Genomic DNA, 23,839 nt, shown 5'->3' on the forward strand with positions numbered 1-23,839 from the left:
TGTTCCACCCCCCTCCCACTCCAGCCAGGAACAGACACTGTCGTACCTGCACATTTCTCTAGTGGGAGTACCATCGGTCTGTTCCCCGGAAATGGGATGTGTGTAGTGCATGCAGCCTACTAGCTCAGTTCCACACTCCATCCTTACCCGGGAGTGGAATATCACACCTCTGGGTTGAGGTGCAATACCCCTGTAGCAGCCGAATCCTCAGGGTGCTACATTCCCCCCTGGTAAATCACAGCACGTCCTCGGGCTGTAAAATATAAACATCCAAAACATACAATTTTTTTCATAAACATAAACATAGAAAACATCATATACATCATCAGCAGCAATAAACTTTTCATATATAACATTCTTGTTTCTGGTTCCTCCGGTCACGGTGCAACTTGTGACCGGGTAAAGTGCGACAGTCTCTCTTGGAATAAAACAGTTCCCTATAAAACCGGTAGGGGGCGCTTTAGGAAGCGCAACTATATACAAGGGGATATGGCCGCTCTCAGTCCTCGGCCAGGTATTAGGAACTAGGGACACACGGGCATCAGTTCAATTGGCTGGTCCCAACGGGGACTATATTTTAACTAGAACAGTTCTTATACCCTGACGGGTAACTATGTACAGTCTCTCTCTACCGTACTTCAGCGACGGCTTCCTCCTGCTCCTTCTTTAGATTCTTCAGACCCGTCCGGGTCCTCTTGCTCCTCCTCACACCGCAGCTCCTCCACCGTCAGGCGATGCACATGGAGGGCGTAGGGTCCTTTGGCACACTTGTGCCGGGTGAAGGTGACCTCGTCCCCTACGTACAGGTCACGACCTCTGTGTCCCTCCGGCAGATGGCTTTCTACGTCTCTGCGGGTTACAAAGACGTCGCCGGGGGTCTGATGGTCTCTAATGAAGCCCCACCCATGCTGCATGTTGAATTTTATCACAGTCCCGGTGGAAGGGGGACCATGAGCTGCACGGGGTTTCCTCCTGGTCCGGCTCTTCTGCTCCGCGCTCCTTATCTGCGCTTGCTGTTCCCGGACCCGCCTCTCTCTCCGCTCCCTCTCGAAGACCTCGAGCTGCTGCCGGCAGCACTCTGCACGCTCCGCTGCGGCCGCCCGAGTCTCCTGAGTGAACCCCATGAGGTCTTCTCCAGTGGGGTCCCACTCAAACTGTGCCTCCTCCAGCGGGGGCGAGGTCCTCTTTACGGGCTTCGGAGCCGGAATCAGGGGTTCATCTAGGGGTCTCTCTTTCCGGAGTCGGGGATGGTGAAACTCCGGTGGCCATATAAAGGGCTGCCCATCCGGGCACGTATGCTGGGCGAACAGGTCTTCACCCAGGTGCGGCACTCTAGATGTTGAGGGCGCGTTGATGGTAGCGGCGCCCGGGTTGACCAGGCCTTGCGACCAGGCTTGGGGCACCCTAAAGGCAAAGGGCACCGTAAGAACGGCGGCGCCCGTGGTTACTCGGCCTTGCGGCCAGGCCGGTGGCTCCGCGGAGGTAGGGGGCGCTGTTGGTATTGCGGCGCCCGGAGGTACTAGGCCTTGCGACCAGGCCGGTGGTATTTCCTGCTTGGCCACGCTCGAGGTCGAGGCGTGTGACGTCACAGGGGTCGCGGCCGCGGTTTCCGGTTGAGGCCTAGTCGGCGGCGGTGACGATGCAGCGACGGGCACGGCAGGGGGAATTTCGGGCTCTGCGACGGGGAGCTGGGGCAGGCACGCGGTTTCCCGGCTCGGGGTAGAGACGTCCCCTTTACCTGCCTCCGTCCGTTCAGCTCCCTTCTCGGCGCCGTCTCCTGCCTTCATTCCTCCTGCGCCATCCTCAGAGGCGGTCTGTCTCCTCGTCTCAGGTGGCGTGCTCCGCTGACGGGTGCCGGTCTGCTGGGCCATCTCTCGGCTCCATGTGGCCAGTACGTCCCGCTGCACTCGGGCCATCCTCCGTGCGAGGCCCTCCAACGCGGTCTGTGCACACTCCCGGTCTCGGGGGAGCTGTGCTAGGATCTCCAGCAGGCCTTCTGGAGTGGCGACCTGCAACAGGCTCCTGACCACTGGGTCGGTGCTGCCTGACTCTCCCTGCATCTCCGGGTAGGCTCTCTCTGGACTCTCTTCCAGACGTCTCGTCTCCGGGTGCGCTCTCTCCAGACTGCTCCAGGCGACACCCATCTTTGTTCTCTTGTTCTGTCTCCGCCCACATCGAGGGTGGTCCCGGGGCAACTTCAGTTCCAGGGGCAGTTCTCTTACGCTGATGGACACTTCCAGCATCACAGTCTCTGTTGGTGGGCGCGGTTTCCGCTTTTGGCGCCATTCTTCGACCTGGCCCACGATGGGAGGTGGCCTCTTGCCACCCTCTGGCACGCCCATAATGGCGTCCGCTCTTCCAAGGCGGGAAATCTTTGGAAATGGCGGGAATCGTCTCCCAGTGGCGGGAAACTCCATGGATGGCGGGAAAAAGCTGCAAATGGCGGACAACCGGCGGGAAACGACCTGTGATAGGGCCCGATGGCGGGGACCCTCCGGAACCGGCAGGAGACTTCTTTTTGAGGTAACGGTGAACTTTTCTTCAGGCACGCAGTACCCGGTTGTTGCGGGCACGTAATCCTGCCGACTACGCCAAAGTTGACGCGCCCCCTGGGCCAGTGCTGTTAGGGATACCCGGAGCCGGATAAGATGGGGGTTGTAGTCTCCGAGTGGCTGTGACCCGGTCCGTGCCCAGGGTGTCAAACTCAGTGTGTGGCAGTCCTACAGATGTTATTAGAGTTCTTTGTGTCGACTACGCCACCCGTTGATTTGCGGTCAAAAGGCCGCCGCTGCAGCAGGGTCCACTGAGGCTGGTGATGTGTGTGCAGCTTAGGTAGTATAACCCCCAACGGGAGGGGTATAGCCTCAGGGGGTCAGCCGTGAAGGATGGTGGTTGTGAAGGTGCAGCAAGGAGACTCAGAGGCATATAATGCAGTTCCAGGGTTTTACTTACTGGTGTTGCTCGGGTCACTGTGTACAGCAGTGACCACCCAAGCCGTGCTGCGTCCACCAGGTCCTGGACTCGGTCAACTCCCAGGCAACTCCGGAGTGTGGTCCTGAGCTCCTTTCTGTCTCTCCCTTCTTCTGGCCGTTCCCACCAGGGATCCACCTAAGTCCGGCTCCCTCGGGCCTCTTGTTGGTCAAGCCTCCTCTGGGCTCCCTGACCCTATTCTTGGTCTGCCTTCCGGGTGGATTTAGTGGGTGATCGTGGCAGATCCTGCCCACGACCTCCGGTTCCTGGCTAAGGTGTGCTGTAGCCTCTGCCAGCTTGGGATTCGGTACCCTGTTGCCGACCCTTCACCCCTTTGTCCTTATTTTGGGATCTTGGGGTCCCCTCTGCGCCTCTGGGTCTCTCTTCCTTCTCCTCTGCTCTGCTTCTCAGGCTCTCAGACAGACTGTCTGACTGACTCACAGGCTGACTGACAACTGACTGACCCTGATCTAAGATGGTTCCCACCTTATATACTCCCTCTATGTGTGAGCTCAGGTGACCAGCACCCAATGAGCTCCTAGCACTACCCAGACTGCTCCCCCTATCTGCCCCTACACTACTGGGATGTTCCACCCCCCTCCCACTCCAGCCAGGAACAGACACTGTCGTACCTGCACATTTCTCTAGTGGGAGTACCATCGGTCTGTTCCCCGGAAATGGGATGTGTGTAGTGCATGCAGCCTACTAGCTCAGTTCCACACTCCATCCTTACCCGGGAGTGGAATATCACACCTCTGGGTTGAGGTGCAATACCCCTGTAGCAGCCGAATCCTCAGGGTGCTACACTTCCACGATTGCTCAGGAAAAATTAATGGAATTTCGGGTGTTTGTTGATTGTGGGTCTACTCTGAATGTAATTGATGGGGGATTCTTGGAAAGACTCAATTTAAAACCCGAACCTTTATCATCCCCCATTGCTGTGGTTTCTGTGGATGGTTCCCCTTTGAAGAATATTACTCTCAAGGTCTGTGAATTTCCTCTCACTATTAATGGTGTTCACCATGAGAAATTGGATTTGGTAGTTTTGAATAACTTGCCTTCTCCAGTAATATTGGGATTGCCCTGGTTAAAATTTCACAATCCTGTACTGGATTGGTCTACCAATGAAATTAAATCCTGGAGCCATAAATGTTATGACAAGTGTTGTAACGGGCGTATTGCAGCTTTGGATAGGGGAGAATTGCCTGTTCCTATTCAGGATTTTTGGAGAGTTTTTTCTGAGAAGGAATCGCAGGTTTTGCCTCCCCATAGAGACTATGATTGTTCTATTGAATTTGTCCCTGGAGCGACTCTTCCTAAAAGTCGTTTATTTAACCTTACTATTCCTGAGAGGAAGGCTTTGGATGAATACATACAGACAAGTTTGGCCGCCGGTCACATTAGGCCCTCTAAGTCTCCTGTGGCGGTTGGATTTTTTTTTGTAAAAAAAAAGGACGGCGGTTTACGTCCTTGTCTGGATTTTCGTGAGATTAACAAAATTACTGTACGCAATCCTTACCCACTGCCATTGATTCCTGATCTGTTTAACCAGTTAATGGGGGCCAAGTGGTTCTCTAAAATTGACCTTAAGGGGGCATACAATCTGTTGCGCATGAAGGAGGGTGACGAATGGAAGACTGCTTTTAACACTCCTGTGGGTCATTTTGAGAATCTGGTTATGCCTTTTGGTCTTACTAATGCTCCTGCATTTTTTCAGAATCTTATTAATGACATCCTTAGACCTTTGATCGGCAAAAATGTGGTTGTGTATTTGGATGACATTTTGATTTATTCGCCGGATCTGGAGTCTCATTGGCGGAGCGTACGTGAGGTATTACAATTGTTAATGGACAATTCGCTTTTTGCTAAGCTGGAGAAATGTGAGTTCGCTGTACAGAGAATTAGTTTTTTGGGTTACATTATCTCCAGCGAAGGTTTTGAGATGGACCCGGTTAAAGTTCAAGCTGTACAGGAATGGCCTAGGCCTATTGGTTTGAAATCGATACAGAGGTTTTTAGGTTTCGCCAATTATTACAGAAAATTCATAAAAAAATTTTCTAGTATTGTCAAACCTCTGACCGATCTCACCAGGAAAGGTGCTGATGCGGTTCAGTGGTCTTCTGAGGCCATTGAAGCTTTTGTGTATCTCAAGGAGAGGTTCACCTCTGCTCCCATCCTTATGCAGCCTGATGTGACTAAACCGTTTTTGGTTGAGGTTGATGCTTCTTCGGTGGGGGTTGGCGCAGTATTGTCTCAGGATAACGGGGATGGATTACATCCCTGTGCCTTTTTTTCAAAAAAATTTTCGGACACTGAACTGAATTACGATATTGGTAATCGGGAATTATTGGCTATTAAACTCGCATTTGAACACTGGCGCCACTTCTTGGAAGGTGCGGAATTTCCCGTTCAGGTTCTTACGGATCATAAAAATCTGATATATCTTGATGCTGCCAAGCGCCTGAATGCCCGTCAGGCTAGGTGGGCACTGTTTTTCTCGCGGTTTAATTTCTCCGTTACTTACATCCCTGGTACTAAGAATGTTAAGGCGGATGCCTTGTCTCGCAGTTTTTCTCCCATAGTCGGTGCTGAGAAAGAGGAGAACATTTTACAAGAAGGTGTTGTGATAGCTGCTTTGGACTCCGTTTTGGAAGATGAGATTCTTAAAGCACAGGAGAATGCCCCATCTAACACTCCTCATGGGAGGTTGTTTGTGCCTGGGACCTTTAGGAGAGATTTGTTTGTTGAGTGTCACGAATCTCGGTTGGCAGGTCATCCCGGAATCTCTGAGACCAAGAGACTGGTGGGTCGCAGTTTTTGGTGGCCTGGATGGCAGAAGGAAGTCATTAAGTGGGTGCGTCAATGTACTATATGTGCTAGATCTAAGTCCTCACATACTCCTGCTGCGGGGTTGCTTTGTCCTTTGGAGGTTCCTAGTGCTCCTTGGACACATTTGGCTATGGACTTTATAACTGACCTTCCCCCCTCTGAGGGTTTTACTGTCATCTGGGTGGTCGTGGACCGTTTTAGCAAGATGTGTCACTTGGTTCCCTTCGTCAAACTGCCCTGCGCTAAAACTCTCGCTAAGGCCTTTGTCAAGGAAATTGTCAGACTTCATGGCGTTCCTACTGACATTGTTTCTGATAGGGGTCCTCAGTTCGTGGCTCGTTTTTGGTGTGCCTTTTGTGACAGGTTGGGAGTTCATTTGTCGTTCTCGTCCGGATATCATCCTGAATCTAATGGCCAGACAGAAAGGAAAAACCAGGATGTTGAGCAGTTCTTGCGTTGTTTTGTGGCAGACAATCAAGAGGGGTGGTCTGAGTTTCTGCCACTTGCTGAATTTTCTCTGAACAATCATACATCTTCTTCTGCTGGTTGTTCGCCTTTTTTTTGTTGTTCTGGGAGACATCCGTCGTTTGGGTCGTTCTCCAAGTTGGGATCTGCCGTGCCTGAGAAGGAGAATTTTAACGGTGATTTGGAGAGAGTTTGGACGGATGTGCGTGGTAATCTTCAGGAGGCCAACAGAAAATCTAAAGACTACTTTGATAGGAAACGACAGGAGGTTTTGTTCGCTGTTGGTGACATGGTTTGGTTGTCCTCTAGGAATCTGCGGTTGAGGATTCCTTCTAAGAAATTGGGTCCCAAGTTTGTAGGGCCCTTTAAGGTGCTTCAGGTTGTCAACCAATCTGCTGTTAGGTTGGAGGTTCCTACCTCCTGGAGAATTAATCCGGTATTTCATGTCTCTCTGTTAAAAAAAGCTGTTGTGTCGGATGGTGACGCCTCTGCCTCTGTTCCTCCGGTGGTGGAGGACGGGGAATATGAAATTTCTCGCATCCTTAACTCTAGACGGTATAGAGGTAGTTTGCAGTATCTGGTGGCCTGGAAAGGTTTCGGACCCGAGGATAACTCTTGGGTGAGGTCAGATGATGTTTCCGCGTCCAGACTTATCAGAGCGTTTCACAGGAGATTTCCTGATAAGCCTGGTCCTAGGGGATCCGGAGGATCCTCTTAGAAGGGGGGGTACTGTTAGAACCTTGCTCTTAGGTTTTTTCCTTTGCTGGTCACATGACCTCGTTGGCCTATTTAATCCTGCTCCGCCCTTCTGGTTTTGCTGGACTTCATTGTATAACTACTTTCTAACTAGCCTGTGCTCTGTATCTAACTCTGTTAGTTTGCTTGGTCTACGGACCTCAGTGTTCTATATATTTTGTTTGTTTGTCTGTCTGCTACTATTTCTGTTAGGAGGTGTCCCATTTTCCTCCCAGTCCTTAGTACTTGTAGGGATTCCTTCCCCACATCTATAGGTCTCCGTACAGACTAGCTTAGGACTTTAGCGGGTCTGATCGCAGGATCAGGTTCCCTGTTACATCGTAGGGATTCAGCTGGGTTCTATCGTAGGGACAGATTTCCTCTCTTTCCTTAGCTCTGGTAGCAGAACATAACAACAACATATTGGTCACTACAATGGCAGTTTGCAATTTTCACTACTGCTTGTTTCTGGAAAACACCCATGGAGTCAAAATCATCATTACACCTGTAGATAAGTTCCCACAGTTGTATAATTTCAAAAATGGGGTCACTTGAGGGGGATTCTGCTCTTCTTGCATTTAGGGCCTCTTTGTATGGAGTATGTAAACTAGTCTAGAAAAATCTGTGCTCCAGGAGGCAAATAGCACTCATTCCCTCCCGAGTCTCGCCATGTGGCTAAGCAGTACTGTACAGCCACATATGGGGTATTTCTACATTCAGCAAAAATGTGGGGACAAATTTTGGTGCCATATTTACCCATTTCCCAGTGTGAAAATGTAAAATCTGGGGCTAAAGCAAAATTTTGGTGGGAAAAATCTAATTTTTTTTTCCTCTTTGCCCAATGGTATAAAATGCTGTGACACACCTGTGGGGTCAATATGATCACTGCATCCCTAGATGAAATCACTGAGAGGTGTAGTTTGTAAAATGGGGTCACTTATGGGGGGTTTGGCTGTTTTGGCATCTCAGGGGCTCTACCAATGTGGCATGGCACCCTCAAGCCAGTCCAACAAAATCTTAACTCCAATATGGCGCTTCTTCCATTCTTAACTTATCCATGTGCATCAAAAGTAGTTTTCGACTGCATATAAGGTATCGGTATATTCAGGAGAAATTGCGCAACAAATTTTGGGGTCTATTTTCTCCAGTCATCCTTGTAAAAATGAAAAAATTGGGGGCTACAACAACATTTTTGTGGGAAAAATATATATTTTTTCATTTCCACAGCTCAATGTTATAAACTTTTTTGAAGCACCTGGGAGTTCAAGGTTCTCACCACATATCTATACAAGTTCCCTGAGGGGTCTAGTTTCCAGAATAGTGTCACTTGTGGGGGGTTTCCACTGTTCAGGCATATCAGGGGCTCTCTAAACGCAACATGGCGTCCGCTAATTATTCCAGCAAATTTTACATTCAAAAAGTCAAATGACACTCCTTCCCTTCCAAGCCCTGCCATAAGCCCAAACAGTGGTTTTCCCCAACATATGGGGTATCGACATGTTCAGGAGAAATTGCACAATACATTTTGCAGTCCATTTTCTTCTGTTACCCTTATGAAAGTGAAAAAAATTAGGTCTGAAAGAAACTTTTTGAGAAAAAAAGTTAAATATTTATTTTTTCCTTCCACATTCCATTAATTCCTGTGAAGCACCTAAAGGGTTAATAAACTTTTTGAATGTGGTTTTGAGCACCTTGAGGGGTGCAGGTTTTAGAATGGTGTTACTTTTGGGTATTTTCTGTGATATAGATCCCTCAAAGTCACTTCAAATGTGATGTGGTCCCTAAAAAAAATGTTTGTAAAATGTTTTGTAAAAATGAGAAATCGCTGGTCAAATTTTAATGCTTGTAACCTCCTAACAAGAAAAAAAATATGTTTCAAAAATTGTACTGATGTAAAGTATGTGGGAAATGTTATTTATTAACTATTTTATGTGACATAACTTCCTGCTTTAATGGCATAAAAATTAAAAGTTTGAAAATTGCAAAATGTTCAACATTTTTAACAAATTTCCGATTTTTTCACAAATAAATGTAAGTCATATCAAAGAAATTTTACCACTATCATGAAGTAAAATATGTCTCGAACAAATCAGTAGGATCCGTTGAAGCGTTCCAGTTATTACCACATACTGTAACACTGGTCAGGAAGGTATGTAATCAGCAAGATAGAAAGTATTATTAAAATGTAACTTTTACTTCAATTGTTATAAGCATAGAGCTCATAGAAAACAACATATAAAGACACACAATATAAAATGACAATGACCTATTTTGCTCTCACAAGTAAGCAATTAAAACATACTGTATGTAAGTGATTCGGTATATATAGAAAGAAAAAGGAACAATCTCACCAAGTAGTTGTCCTATACAGGTAGATCCAGATCAATTCCTGGTAGAACAGTTTCCAGATGCCGGAGTGAGGAGAAGGAGAGGTGGGCATTGTCACAAAAAACACACTCTGTCGGCAGAAATATGGAAAAATTATAGCTCTCAAAATATGGCGATGAAAAAAACAGCTTCTTTTGGTGTGTGACAGCAGCCAAACATAAAAACCCGATATAAATCTGGTATCGCTGTAATCGCACCGACCCGAAGAAGAAAGTCGTCTAATCACTTATACTGCATGAGGAACGGCGTAAAAAATAAATAAAACCAATTCTTCACCTGTTGTTAATTTATTCATTCTGCCTCCCAAAGATAAGTAAGGTGCGGCTCAAATTTATTCTACGCTCTACGCTGAGCACTTACACTGAGGTTTCCGTGTAAATCTCTGAAGTACGCGATTCAGATGGAACCTCGGTGGAAGATTCCCTGTAATGAGGCAGATGGAGGCACTGTGAATGCCATCTGGCATATGATCCAGCGGTGTCCGTCTTTTTAGGCATGCATAAAAGTGGCATCAGCCACAGTTTTGTGCATCTCTGAAAAAAAGGACACCGCTGAACAGAGGCCAGATGGAGTCCAGAGTAACTCTGCTGCCTCATTATAGTGAATAGATTCCTCGGGGGTTTCATCTGAATTACGTCACTCAGAGATTTAAATGGAAATCCCGATATAAGTGCTCAGTGTAGAGCACAGGATAAATGGGAACATTTTACATAACATTTTGGATCACAATAAAAGCTTTGACTCAATCCACAAAAAAAGCAAGTCCCCACTCAGGTCCGTCATCTGTTAATGGAAATATAGGGGTGTTTCCACGTTACTGGTAGCACAAATGCCAATTCCAAAAAATCCTGTGCAGCTCCTGAAGGGTTAATAAACTTCTGGAATGTGGTTTTGAGCACATTGAGGAGGGTAGTTTTTAGAATGTTTTCACTTTTAGATATTTTCTGTCATATAGTCCCCTCAAAGTCACACTTCAAATGTGATGTGGTCCCTAAAAAAATGGTTTTGTAAATTTTGTTGCAAAAATGAGAAGTCGCTGGTCAACTTTTAACCCTTATAACTTCCTAACAAAAGAAAATTTTGTTGAAAAAATTGTGCTAATGTAAAATAGACGTTTTGGAAATGCTCTTTATTAACTATTCTGTGTGACATATCTCTCTATTTAAAGGGCATAACAATTCAAAGTTTAAAAATTGCAAAATTTTCAAAATTTTCCCCAAATTTCAGTCTTTTCACAAATAAACGCGTCATGTCGAAGAAATTTTACCACCATCATGAAGTACAATATGTCACAAAAAACACAAACATTCTCAGAATTAGTGGGATCCGTTGAAGCGTTCCATAAATTGACACTGGTCAGAATTGTAAAAATGGGCCTGATCATTAAAGTGCAAACAGCCTTGGGGGGTAAAGGAGTTAATCCCATATCTGTAGATTAATAGCGTTTCTCAAGGTTACAAGTTATCCTTAATGAGGTATCCAGGACATTTGTAGGATTTCACTCTGATTTCTAACATTGTGTAATGTACTATTAGGATTCGGCTGTTTTCACACTCTCTGTGCTTGAAACATTAGCGCTTTATATGCAATTTGCATAAAGACAATCACCTGCCAACTGTTTTCTTTTCTGCTTCTCTCATTGTTTCAATTGAGAAATGCAGAAGAAAAATAGGTGATTAAGGCGATTTTAATTGCAGCAGGATCTTATTATCCCACACACAAGCAGACATAGTCTATTAGAGAGGAGTTCACATTGATAGGGTCCTGGCATTTTTGAGAAATGCCTTAACGTGGCTACCAGGTACACATGAATTGGCAAATTTATGCGCTAAGATTTCTCATTTATTTCTATTTTCTACAGCAGTAATGCTATTCAAATTTCATATATTTCATGTTTGCATACTTAGCGTTACAGTGTGCTGCTTTGTTTGTTAGTTACAGAGGGTGTGATAACAGCCGAATCCTGATAGCATCCTAAAACTAAATCCGAATATAATTTTTTTGTGGGGAAAAATAAAGTTTATGAAAGTTATTTTGTATTTTTTTGTAAAGGTGATGTGTGCCGCGCCCCCTCGGCCGTGGGGTACTCGGTGCCGGGCCGGTCGTTGCTAGGGGAGATGTCACAGTGGCGGTGACCCGGTTCGTGACCCAGGGCGGTCAATCAAAAGGGGTTATTTACAGGGGATTTATAGATTTTATATAAAGTTCGTGACGCCACCTGTGGTATGCGGCTATATGGAGCCGTCGCTGCGGAGCAGATCCTCTGGAGCTGGTGTGAATGCAGCAGAGTTGGTTCAGCTCTCCACAGGCAGAACTTAGCTCCAGGGCAGTATAAGTGTTGTAGATGTTGCGGTGTAGTGCAGGGGGTGATGGCGCAGTAATAATTTCACAGAGAGGGTGGGGTGCAGTCTTCAGGGTTTTACTCACAGTTGTCAAGTTCCTCAGGTTACACTGTCCAGCTTACAGCCTCCCACGTCGCGCTGCATTCACCAGGCAGGGGTTCAGCCAACCCTCAGGTACCTCCAGAGTGCATAGCGGAACCCCCTTCTGTGTGTTCCTTCTGGCCGTCTCCCTACACCTCACATCTAGTGTCCCAATCCAGTGACCGCGGGCCTTGTCGGGCGACGTCTTCTCTGTCCCCTGGGTCCTCTATGGTTACCTTCTTGGTGAGACTGATGTGGCTTGTGGCTGCAGTACCTGAAATACTGCAGCCTCCGGTTTCCTAGTTGAGACTTGAAGAACTCTGCTAGTTTAGGGACCGGTTCCCTTTGTGCGACCTGACCCCTCCACCGCCTGGCAGATTCGGGCGTACGGATGGCCTCCAGCACTGCCTGTACCCCTGGGGTCCCTTCTTCATTCCTGGAGCCTTTCCTGCTCCTCTCTCTCTCTCTCTCTCTTCAGTCCTGGGCTTCTCCTCAGGCCCTCCTCCTGAGCAGAGCTCCTACAGAGCCCCTGCTCCCTCTACTTCTCCTCTCAGACTCATCTGTCCTTTCAAGATGGTTCCCTCTTTTATATCACTTCTAACAAGTGCCCCCCTAATCTACGTCCTCCACCCACACCCACTACATGGTTCCCCCCTTCTTTGGTTCCCCCCACTCCAGCCAGGGACAGGGCTCAGCAGGAAGCGCGACACATCTTGCCCTTCCAGCTGGTCTGGAGTAGTATAGTATTGGATGCAGGTGTTAGGGTCCCGGGCAGTACTCCTTCCTTACCTGAGAGTGAGATACCACACCTCTGGGTGAGATGCAGTACCTCTGTGGCGACCGAACCCTCAGGGGCGCCACAGTGTGCAAAAGGGTTTTACTATAAAACTTTTGTATAGTGTTCATCTCTTGTAAACACAACTTGCTGTTTGATGAATTTGTCAAAATTATAGGAATAACATGTAATTTCCAATTCACAGACTTTTTGTTCTGACTTTGTGTTTTGTTCTAATATCTCTGTAGTAAGCGTGGTTCTGTTCCCATATCTATGCTGTACACTTTGTTTTTACCGTATCTATGTAGTAAACTTAGCACTGGTACCATATTTATGCAGTAAGCTTTGTTCTGTTCCCATATCTATGTAGTAAGCTTGATTCTGTTCCCATATACTATGAAGACAGACTTAATAAACACCTTTCTCTCTGTCCTTAGTCCAGGGCACATTTTGAAAAAGATCATACAGGTTATAGATGCTAGATAACGGAGATGGGGTGTTGATCCAGGTGTAAGAGTTGCATGAGAGCAACCCCTTAAAAGTTCTTTGGTTCTTTGGATGGAGCGGATAGTGAAGCAGGCGGATACAAGGTGGAAAAATCCAGCCATAAAACTTTTTACTGTTTGCCAGAAAAGAACATTGCTCAGTTTACAGTCTCTACACGGGATGGCACTCTACTTGCAATATTACTAACAACAATCAAAACTCAGTAACATGTGCATCACAACAATCTCTGACAAGATGGCGGTCATTCTCATCAACCCGAACTGCAGCTTTCAGTGAATCATCTTGCAGCTATCTGTCACTCTAACTGGGGAACATTTTCTTCCTCAGCTTTATGATTTTTTATGACTCCTCAGAGGCTAAAATATGATCACGGACGTACGCTTCTTTTCAACTTGGTAGCACTAACAATGTCTTGCTACATCACCCTCCTGGAACTCTGGTGAGAAGGGAGCTTCCTTCTTCTTCCACGCGCTATTAACATTAAGAATGTCCTAAAATAGGCTTCTTCTGCATTTGGCCTGGGGTCTAGTCATCACATTTTAGGCCTGGTTTATGGCCTGTCTTCTCCATTTTTCAGCTTCACCCATGACACACATCCCCTCTCTACATTATGATGCCCTTACAGCCTACACACACCCCCAACATAATATGATGCTTTCTCAGTTCCCCCACACACAGTATGATGTCCTCAAAGCCCACCATACAGAATGACGCCACTATGATCCCAATATAGTATTGTCACGGTTCCATCCCTCTGTGTGTCTGGGATTCAGTTACTGACAGCTCTGTCGTCCAATCTGGTATAGGGGTGTGCTGAACCTGTCAGTGTGTTAATTGACACTTCGGCTGTCCAATCTGAGACTGGGAGGTGCTGGCTATCTCCAGGTGTTCATTATCCCAGGTGACTGCCAGGCTACTTAACTGGGCTGTTTCTCTCAGACCTCTGCCAGACGTACATTCAGCTTATGTGAGGTTTCTCTCTTTGTGGCTTGTGTTCTGTATATTGATCTTCTGTTGCCTGATCTTGGGCCTTGTTCTATCCCGTTTCACAGCTTGGCTGTGCAAAGTGACTCAGTGTTATATTCCCGTCTCATGGCTTGGCCGTGCAAAGTGACTCAGTGTCACAAGTATGATCCCCTTATAGCCCCCCCATAAAGTATGATGCCCCCACAATCCCTCATACATTGTATGATGCCCTCACAGCCCCCTTGTAAGGGGGAAGACCGGGGTGTAAGTACTTTCAGAGCAAGGGATCCGGAACTGCCGGGGCCGTGCCTTTGGTTGCAGGGGGAAGACAGACTGCGAGCACAGGAGTCAGGTGACTGGGAATCTGGGGGCGTGTCTAGAGTGAGAGCTGGGAGGTCAGGTGACCGGGAACTGGTGGCGTGGCTAGTGAGAGGAAGAGACGAGGACATTTGCGCGGAAAAGCGGAGCTGGGTCCTGCTCAGCAGAGCAGTGTGAGAGGGTCCAGGCTCCTGGCTACAGTACTTGGAGCAAGATCCGAGTGCAGTGGACCGGAGGAGTCAAGCCGACTAGAGGGAGAAGAGACACAGGGTCCATGGAGCCGAGCACGTGAGGTGCATTGTTATGGACTAGGGGCTCAGCGGGTAAAACCGGAGACCGCCCGCTCCCGCCAGAAGACGGAGCATTGTTTGGGCGGGGACGCCTGAAAAAATCAACACCGGCATCAGCTGGCAACTGCCTTGTGAAGAGCAAGAGTCAGCTAAGTGAAAAAACTGTCGATTACAACCGGTTCGACTCTGCTACATCTAGTTAAACTGTGAACTGTCAGTAATAGACTTTTACCTGCTGCTTCCCTTGTTTTTCCCCCATATTTTCCCCTGTTACTCCCTGCGTGGAGGTTGACCCTGTTATCATAAACCTCCCCTGTTTATTAGCCCCGTATTGGCTGCTCTGTGTTTCTGTGTCACTGCATCTAAAGTACCCGTGTTACACCCTCACACAGTAAGATACTTCCACAGTCGCCCCCCACACACAATATTATGTCCTCATAGCCCCTCATACAGTATGATGCCCCCAAAAGCCCCTACATACTATGATGGACCTAGAGCTAGAAGGATTTCAAGCGATCATCTCCTGAGACCGGCACAATGCAAAACTAATAATCATGTACATTTATCACATCATATCATGCACAATGAAGAGAAATGGCTAATGTCCTGAAACGATATTGGCCCATGTTAATGCCTGATACCATTCTAAACCATATTGTACCATATATGCCTTCGATAACCCCAAGATGCTCCAAAACTTTGAATGATATGTTGGTACGAAGCCAATATGTTCCACCACCAACACAGTTTTTTTCAAATTCACGTGGCCCGAAATGCGGCTGCTATCCATGTGGATCCTGCGGTGCCTGTTCACAAATTGATAGAGCATTTTATTTTTTTATTATTCAAACAGTAAAACCTTTAAAATTGTCCATCAAATTAACTGCCGTTCAACCGGTATAATCTACTGGGCCATTTGTCCCTGTAAGTTAATTTACATAGGTTTGACTTCATGTGAATTCTGGGTTAGGTCTCTCAAACACATACAGGATATAAAGAATGCTGCAAAAATTCATGAGCCAGATATGACTGATAAATTAAAAAATATCCCAAAACACTTTAGGGAACATCATAATTGCAATTGGCGTCTTTTGAGCTTTAGAGGCATTGATACAATTAATTTGGGAGCCAGAGGTGGTGACTTGAGGAAGCCTCTGGCACAAAAAGAAATTAAGTGGATTACAGTTCTAGATACCATCAAACCAAAAGGACTAAATGACCCTGTTAGCTTTGCGCTATTCCTCTAGTTTTTCTTGACATTGTTGTTGGGCATTTTGGGTACTGATTCAGCGTAAATGCCTTTCCAGTCATCTGTCTTTTCTGTATGGTAACTAGTATTATATTGTCTTTTTTAGATATTGAGAACTGGATGATCTCTGGAATTCTGTTGGACTGAAGATTAATCATTTAGAAATGAGGGTCCATATATTAATTAACTAATGTGAATAGGCTTAATAGTTTGTGGATATAATTATATACACTGCTCAAAAAAATAAAGGGAACACTCAAGTAACACCTCCTAGATCTGAATGAATGAAATATTCTCATTGAATACTTTGCTCTGTACAAAGCTGAATGTGCTGACAACAAAATCACACAAAAATCATCAATGAAAATCAAATTTATTAATGAATGGAGGCCTGGATTTGGAGTCACCCCCAAAATTAAAGTGGAAAAACACACTACAGGCTGATCCAACTTTGATGTAATGTTCTTAAAACAAGTCAAAATGAGGCTCAGTATTGTGTATGGCCTCCACGTGCCTGTATGACCTCCCTACAATGCCTGGGCATGCTCCTGATAAGGTTGCGGATGGTCTCCTGTGAGATCTCCTCCCAGACCTGGACTAAAGCATCCGCCAACTCCTGGACAGTCTGTGGTGCAACGTGACGTTGGTGGATGGAGCGAGACAAGATGTCCCAGATGTGCTCAATCGGATTCAGGTCTGGGGAACGGGCGGGCCAGTCCATAGCTTCAATGCCTTCATCTTGCAGGAACTGCTGACACACTCCAGCCACATGAGGTCTGGCATTGTCCTGCATTAGGAGGAACCCAGGGCCAACCTCACCAGCATATGGTCTCACAAGGGGTATGAGGATCTCATCTCGGTACCTAATGGCAGTCAGGCTACAACTGGCGAGCACATGGAGGACTCTGCGGCCCTCCAAAGAAATGCCACCCCACATCATTACTGAACCACTGCCAAACCGGTCATGCTGAAGGATGTTGCAGGCAGCAGATCACTCTCCACGGCGTCTCCAGACTCTGTCACGTCTGTCACATGTGCTCAGTGAGAACCTGCTTTCATCTGTGAAGAGCACAGGACGCCAGTGGCGACTTTGCCAATCCTGGTGTTCTGTGGCAAATGCCAAGCATCCTGCACGGTGTTGGGCTGTGAGTATGTGGCGCCCTGCTCCGCACAGGTGCCACAGAACCCAGTAGGGTGCATGGATGTACGTCTCCACAAGATGCCCTCACACATTCACACACCTCCACCCTACCACCTCACACCACCAGAGGGAGCCCGTTAGGGATATATATAGGGAGGGTGGAGCCAGGCAGCTCAGTTAGTTCAGTGAGTTGTGAGTAGTCAGACTGAGAGAGAGTCTGAGAGCGTGCTGACGCTGAGAGCAGCTCGTCTGCTGCTGCCGCAGTGAGGGCCCTGAGTGTGGCGGACGGCAAAGAGGAAAGGAGAGAGGAGTTGAGGGGGTAGAGGAGCGTAGCAGGCTCACCCCGAGATATACACCGGACACCGGGTCCGCGCCTACCAGGTCCCTTTACACCCAGTAGGGACCACCGGACACCTGGAGGAAAACAAGTCCCAGGTCGACCAACGCTGACTACAGTACCAGGGCTAGGAGTCACGGAGGCCCCAGCGTCCAGGGAGAGTGATCTCAAAGAGAAGGCCCTACCACCAGGTCAGCAGGTGCAAGAGAGAGAGAGAGGCAGTAATTAAGCCAGGCATAGCTCCAGGCAGGTCAGAAGCTTAGCAAGCGGCAGCAATGGATCAGGAGGCCCTATGCCTGCTCACTGGAGAGAGTCCAGAAGTGCACCCTGCCTACTGAGTACCCTGGACCATACCTGCATCTACACCAGTAAAGGTACCGAAGCGAACCCCCGTGTGAGTGTCCGTCATTTCTTCCTGAACCGTCCTGGCTGACTCTCCCCTGCACCACCATCCATTACCTCACGCTGCCCTGAGGCCCGCTCCACCTGTGGGGAGCCGTTCCATCATAAGCTGCCCTAACATCTGCCTCAGAGGACTGCTCCGCAGTGGCGGCTCCCTTTAGCCGCATTCCACAGGTGGCGTCACGAACACTTTACAAATCCCCTATAAATAATTCCCCTTTTTTTTGACCACCCTGGGCCATGGACTGGGCCAGCCACCGTGATATCCCCCATCAGCATCAATAGGCCCGGTTGCCGAGTACCCCACGGCTCTGGGGGCGAGTCAAGTACAACCCCCATCTGTGGACGTCAGGCCCTCATACCACCCGCATGGAGTCGGTTTCTAACCGTTTGTACAGACACATGCACATTTGTGGCCTGCTGGAGGTCATTTTGCAGGGCTCAGGCAGTGCTCCTCCTGTTCCTCCTTGCACAAAGGCGGAGGTAGCGGTCCTGCTGCTGGGTTGTTGCCCTCCTACGGCCCCCTCCACGTTTCCTGGTGTACTGGCCTGTCTCCTGGTAGCGCCTCCAGCCTCTGGACACTACGCTGACAGATACAGTAAACATTCTTGCCACAGCTCGCATTAATGTGCCATCCTGGATGAGCTGCACTACCTGAGCAACTTCTGTGGGTTGTAGAGTCCGTCTCATGCTACCACGAGTGTGAAAGCACAACCAACATTCAAAAGTGACCAAAACATCAGTCAGAAAGCATTGGTACTGAGATGTGGTCTGTGGTCCCCACCTGCAGAACCACTCCTTTATTGAGTGTGTCTTGATAATTACCAATAATTTCCATCTATTGTCTATTCCATTTGCACAACAGCATGTGAAATTGATTGTCAATTAGTGTTGTTTCCTAAGTGGACAGTTTGATTTCACAGAAGTCTGATTTACTTGGAGTTATATTCTGTTGTTTAAGTGTTCCCTTTATTTTTTTGAGCAGTGTATATATTGATCAGCTAACTCAAACAGATATACTGTTTTGTAGATGTATTGCATAATAATAAAAAAGAATAAGGATTAATATATTTATATATCATGAAATTGCATTAAAACGATAGCTTTGCACATTTTATTTTTTGCACTTTGCACTTTTTCACACATTTTTTATTTATTCTTTTTTGTCTTCTTTGCATTTTCTACATTTTTTATTTTTATTTATTTTTCTTTTTACACTTTATTAATAATAAAAAATATATATATATATTATCATTTACAGTTCATAGTTAGCGCAGTACCGATATATCTACACTGATACTGTGTGTAATACTTGTCCTTTGACGTATTCTGTCTTAGTGTTTATGGTTTGTCATTTACTGTTGAGTTTTGTGCTTGCATATACAGTTAGGTCCATATATATTTGGACAGAGACAACATTTTTCTAATTTTGGTTTTAGACATTACCATTTTAAACAAAACAATTCAGATACAATTGAAGTTCAGACTTTCAGCTTTCATTTGAGGGTATCCACATTAAAATTGGATGAAGGGTTTAGGAGTTTCAGCTCCTTAACATATGCCACCCTGTTTTTAAAGGGACCAAAAGTAATTGGACAGATTAAATAATTGTAAATAAAATGTTCATTTCTAGTACTTGGTTGAAAACCCTTTGTTGGCAATGACTGCATGAAGTCTTGAACTCATGGACATCACCAGACGCTGTGTTTCCTCCTTTTTGATGCTCTGCCAGGCCTTCACTGCAGTGGTCTTCAGTTGCTGTTTGTTTGTGGGCCTTTCTGTCTGAAGTTTAGTCTTTAACAAGTGAAATGCATGCTCAATTGGGTTTAGATCAGGTGACTGACTTGGCCATTCAAGAATATTCCACTTCTTTGCTTTAATAAACTCCTGGGTTGCTTTGGCTTTATGTTTTGGGTCATTGTCCATCTGTAGAATGAAACGACGACCAATCAGTTTGGCTGCATTTGACTGGATCTGAGCACACAGTATGGCTCTGAATACATCAGAATTCATTCGGCTGCTTCTGTCCTGTGTCACATCATGCATGCCCAAGCCATCACACTGCCTCCACCGTGTTTTACAGATGATGTGGTATGCTTTGGATCATGAGCTGTACCACGCCTTCGCCATACTTTTCTCTTTCTATCATTCTGGTAGAGGTTGATCTTGGTTTCATCAGTCCAAAGAATGTTCTTCCAGAACTGTGCTGGCTTTTTTAGATGTTTTTTAGCAAAGTCCAGTCTAGCCTTTTTCTTCTTGATGCTTATGAGTGGCTTGCACCGTGCAGTGAACCCTCTGTATTTACTCTCAGGTAGTCTTCTCTTTATGGTAGATTTGGATATTGATATGCCTACCTCCTGGAGAGTGTTGTTCACTTGGTTGGCTGTTGTGAAGGGGTTTCTCTTCACCATGGAGATTATTCTGCGATCATCCACCATTGTTGTCTTCCATGGGCGCCCAGGTATTTTTGCATTGATGAGTTCACCAGTGCTTTCTTTCTTTCTCAGGATGTACCAAACTGTAGATTTTGCCACTCCTAATATTGTAGCAATTTCTCGGATGGGTTTTTTCTGTTTTTGCAGCTTAAGGATGGCTTGTTTCACCTGCATGGAGAGCTCCTTTGACCGCATGTTTACTTCACAGCAAAACCTTCCAAATGCAAGTACCACACCTCAAATCAAACTCCAGGACTTTTATCTGCTTAATTGAGAATGACATAACGAAGGGATTGCCCACACCTGTCCATGAAATAGCCTTGGAGTCAATTGTCCAATTACTTTTGGTCCCTTTAAAAACAGGGTGGCACATGTTAAGGAGCTGAAACTCCTAAACTCTTCATCAAATTTTAATGTGGATACCCTCAAATGAAACCTGAAAGTCTGAACTTCAACTGCATCTGAATTGTTTTGTTTAAAATTCATTGTAGTAATGTCTAGAACCAAAATTAGAAAAATGTTGTCTCTGTCCAAATATATATGGACCTAACTGTATGTATGATTTTTCCAGCGTTGTAGTTATACAATCTATTAACAAGGTGGCGAAATGTATTCTGGTTATATCAAAATTCATTTATTTTACTCACTTATATAGCGCCATTAATTCCATAGCGCTTCACAGACAATATTGGCACTTGTCACCATTGGAGCTCACAATCTACATTCCCTATCAGTGTGTCTTTGGAGTGTGGGAGGAAACCGGAGAACCAGGAGGAAACCCATGCAAACACAGGGAGAACATACAAACTGCTTATAGATGTTCTCCTTGAAGGGATTTGAACCCAGAACCCAGCTGCTGTGCTAACCACTGAACCACCGTGCTGCTCAATTCTAATTTTTGTAAATATTTTTATATCTATATCCATACTGTGCCTGGGAGGCTAAACTAATATATACTCTAAACTCCTAACTGCATAAACCAATCTCTTGCACCTAGGTATAACTTTTGCCACCATAAATATGGAGTTTTAGACCTTCTCTGGGTGCACGTGGGTGCCGTTACATGATCGGCCTCCCTCACCATGCCCGGCATCAGGGCTGTATTTGGCATTCATGCTCCCCTAGGCTCTTTAAGTGGTACGCCCCCTACTGACCAGTTAGACTAAGGGTATGTGCACACAGCTTCTTTTTCAGGCAGATCCGCTTTGTAACCCACCTGGAAAAAAAGTCCTAAATATATGCTAAAAACAATGAACACATAAACTGCAAGACGACTCGCTGTTCATATGTTCAGTCCTTTCAGTGTTTTTTAACCATTTCAGGTATCCTAAAACATGAAGTGGCTTAAAGAAGTGAATAGTCCATTATATGGGCAGCTTCTGTTTGGAAGCCGCTTGCTAGTTTATTTAAAAAAAAAAAAAAGTAAACAAAAACTGTTGGCTAAAAGGTGTCTGAAAAAACAATGACAACAGCAAAAAGTTAATTCAGAACAAAATGACGACTATGTGTCCAGAAGCATTTTCTGTCTTAAAATCTCAAGGCATTGGCAGATGTCTAAAAGAAGTCGTGTGCACATCCTATGACAGAGCCCATACTTTATTATTTATTTATTGTGCTTTGCTTATATAGCGCTATCATACAGACATCATCACTCTCCCCAATGGGGCTCACAGTCTAAATTCCCTATCAGTACTGTATGTCTTTGGAATGTGTGAGGAAACCGGAAAACCCAGACAAACACAGGGAGCACATACAAACTCCTTGCAGATGCTAGTTAAGACCTGCATACACAGACTAAATTTGACCAAACTCGCTGATAACAGGTGCTGCTGATGTGGCGTCCTGCTGCGTATTGGTGCCACAGATCCCAGAGGGGTGCATGGACGAACTTCTCCACAAGAGGCCCTCATAGCATTCACACACCTCCACCCTACCACCTCAGACCACCAGAGGGAGCCCGGATAGGGATATATATACTGGAGGGTGGAGTTAGGCAGGCAGTCTGAGAGAAGTGCAGTCTGTGAGAAAGTCAGTCTGTTGAGAGGAGCTCCTGCAGAAGCTAGCCTGCAGTGGAGCTCAGTCAGTTCAGTCCAGACTCAGTGAGCTCAGATTAGTGAGCCTAGGACGTGCCGACGCCAAAAGAGCGGTGAAGTGTAGCGAGGCCTACTGCCCATGTGAAGCCTAGTGAGGGCCCCGAGCATGGCCGAAGGCGAGTGGAAAGAGAGTAACATAGGGGGGCAGAGGAGCATTACCCGCTCACCCCAGGAACATATACCGGACACCGGGTTCGCGTCTGCAGGGATTCCTTACACCCAGCAGAAACAATCGGAACCCCTGGCGAACTATATGTCCCAGGAACACCAAAAGCTGATTACGTACTAGGGTCAGGAGTCACGGAGGCCCCAGAGAACAGGGAGTGTGAACTCCAACAGAAGGCCCTACCACCAGGTCAGCAGGTGCAAGACAGAGACCAAGTTAGGCCTAGCTCCAGGCAGGTCAGAAACTTATCAAGGAAAGGCAAGGAACAGAAGGCCCCACACCCGCTCACTGGAGAGAGTCCTGATATGCACCCTTCACCCTGAGGTACCCTGGACCGTGCCAGAAACACCACCAGTAAAGGTACTGAAGTGAACTGTTGTGCGCGTGCCTATTCTTCCTCTGACGCGGCTGGGTCCCCTCTGTCCTGCATCCCCTACACTCACGCTGCCCTGAGGCCCCGCTCCACCTGTGGGGATCCGCACCAACTAAGCTGCCTAAACACCGGCCTCAGAGGACTATCGCAGCGCTGGTGATCCTCACCAGACACCACAGGTAGCGTCACGAACATTCCCTATCCCATATAACTTCCCCCCTTTTCAAGAGTGACACCAGAGTACGGGCCCGGGAGCCAACCACCGCGACATCCCCCAAAGTCAGGCAACAACAAGGCCCGGGCGCCGAGTCGTCCCCATCCCCTGGGCACGTCATCTCTTCCTGGCGTCATGAACAGGATTCCGTGCCCGCTGCAACGACGGAGTGTTGTGCCCGTTGCCACCGGGTACTGTGCGCCTTTAATCAGAACTGTGTATTTAACTGTGGCGAAGATCGCCGCCATTGTTGTGCCGCCGAGCGGGAAGAAGGGCGTAACCGGAGGAAACTGAGAGGCATTCCTGCTGAAGCACGCGAAGCCCCGGACACGCCCCACGCCTCTACGTCAAACCAGGTAGCGCCAGGTCCTGGAAGGAGCCCAGGTGAGCGCTCTGACGTAGGACGCAAGCGACGCAATGTCCTGAAGGAAGACCTTCACCTGCGGAGCTGCGGCATACCGGAAGATAAGGAAAGAGGGTAGGCCACGGTTCACTAGGGGGGCGCCAGAATGTCCGAAGAACAGCACAACGCTGGAGTACCGGTTAACGGCCCTGATGATCAACCCGCGTCCGGCGCCGAGCAGGCCGGAGCAGCCGCTCCACCAGCAGGGCTTGTAACCCGTCATACCCATGGCCCTACCGTACATCCCTGGAGCGAAGTGGTTCCCCCAGTACAGCGGCAAACCAGATACCCTGTCTGGATTTAAAAGGAAAATATTCGGTATACTGGACATGTACTCTATGACAGGCAAGCAAAGAGCCG

The sequence above is a fragment of the Phyllobates terribilis genome, unplaced genomic scaffold, assembly GCF_046119375.1.
Source record: "Phyllobates terribilis strain yellow unplaced genomic scaffold, ASM4611937v1 Scaffold_5__5_contigs__length_657084704, whole genome shotgun sequence".
Taxonomy (NCBI): Eukaryota; Metazoa; Chordata; class Amphibia; order Anura; family Dendrobatidae; genus Phyllobates; species Phyllobates terribilis.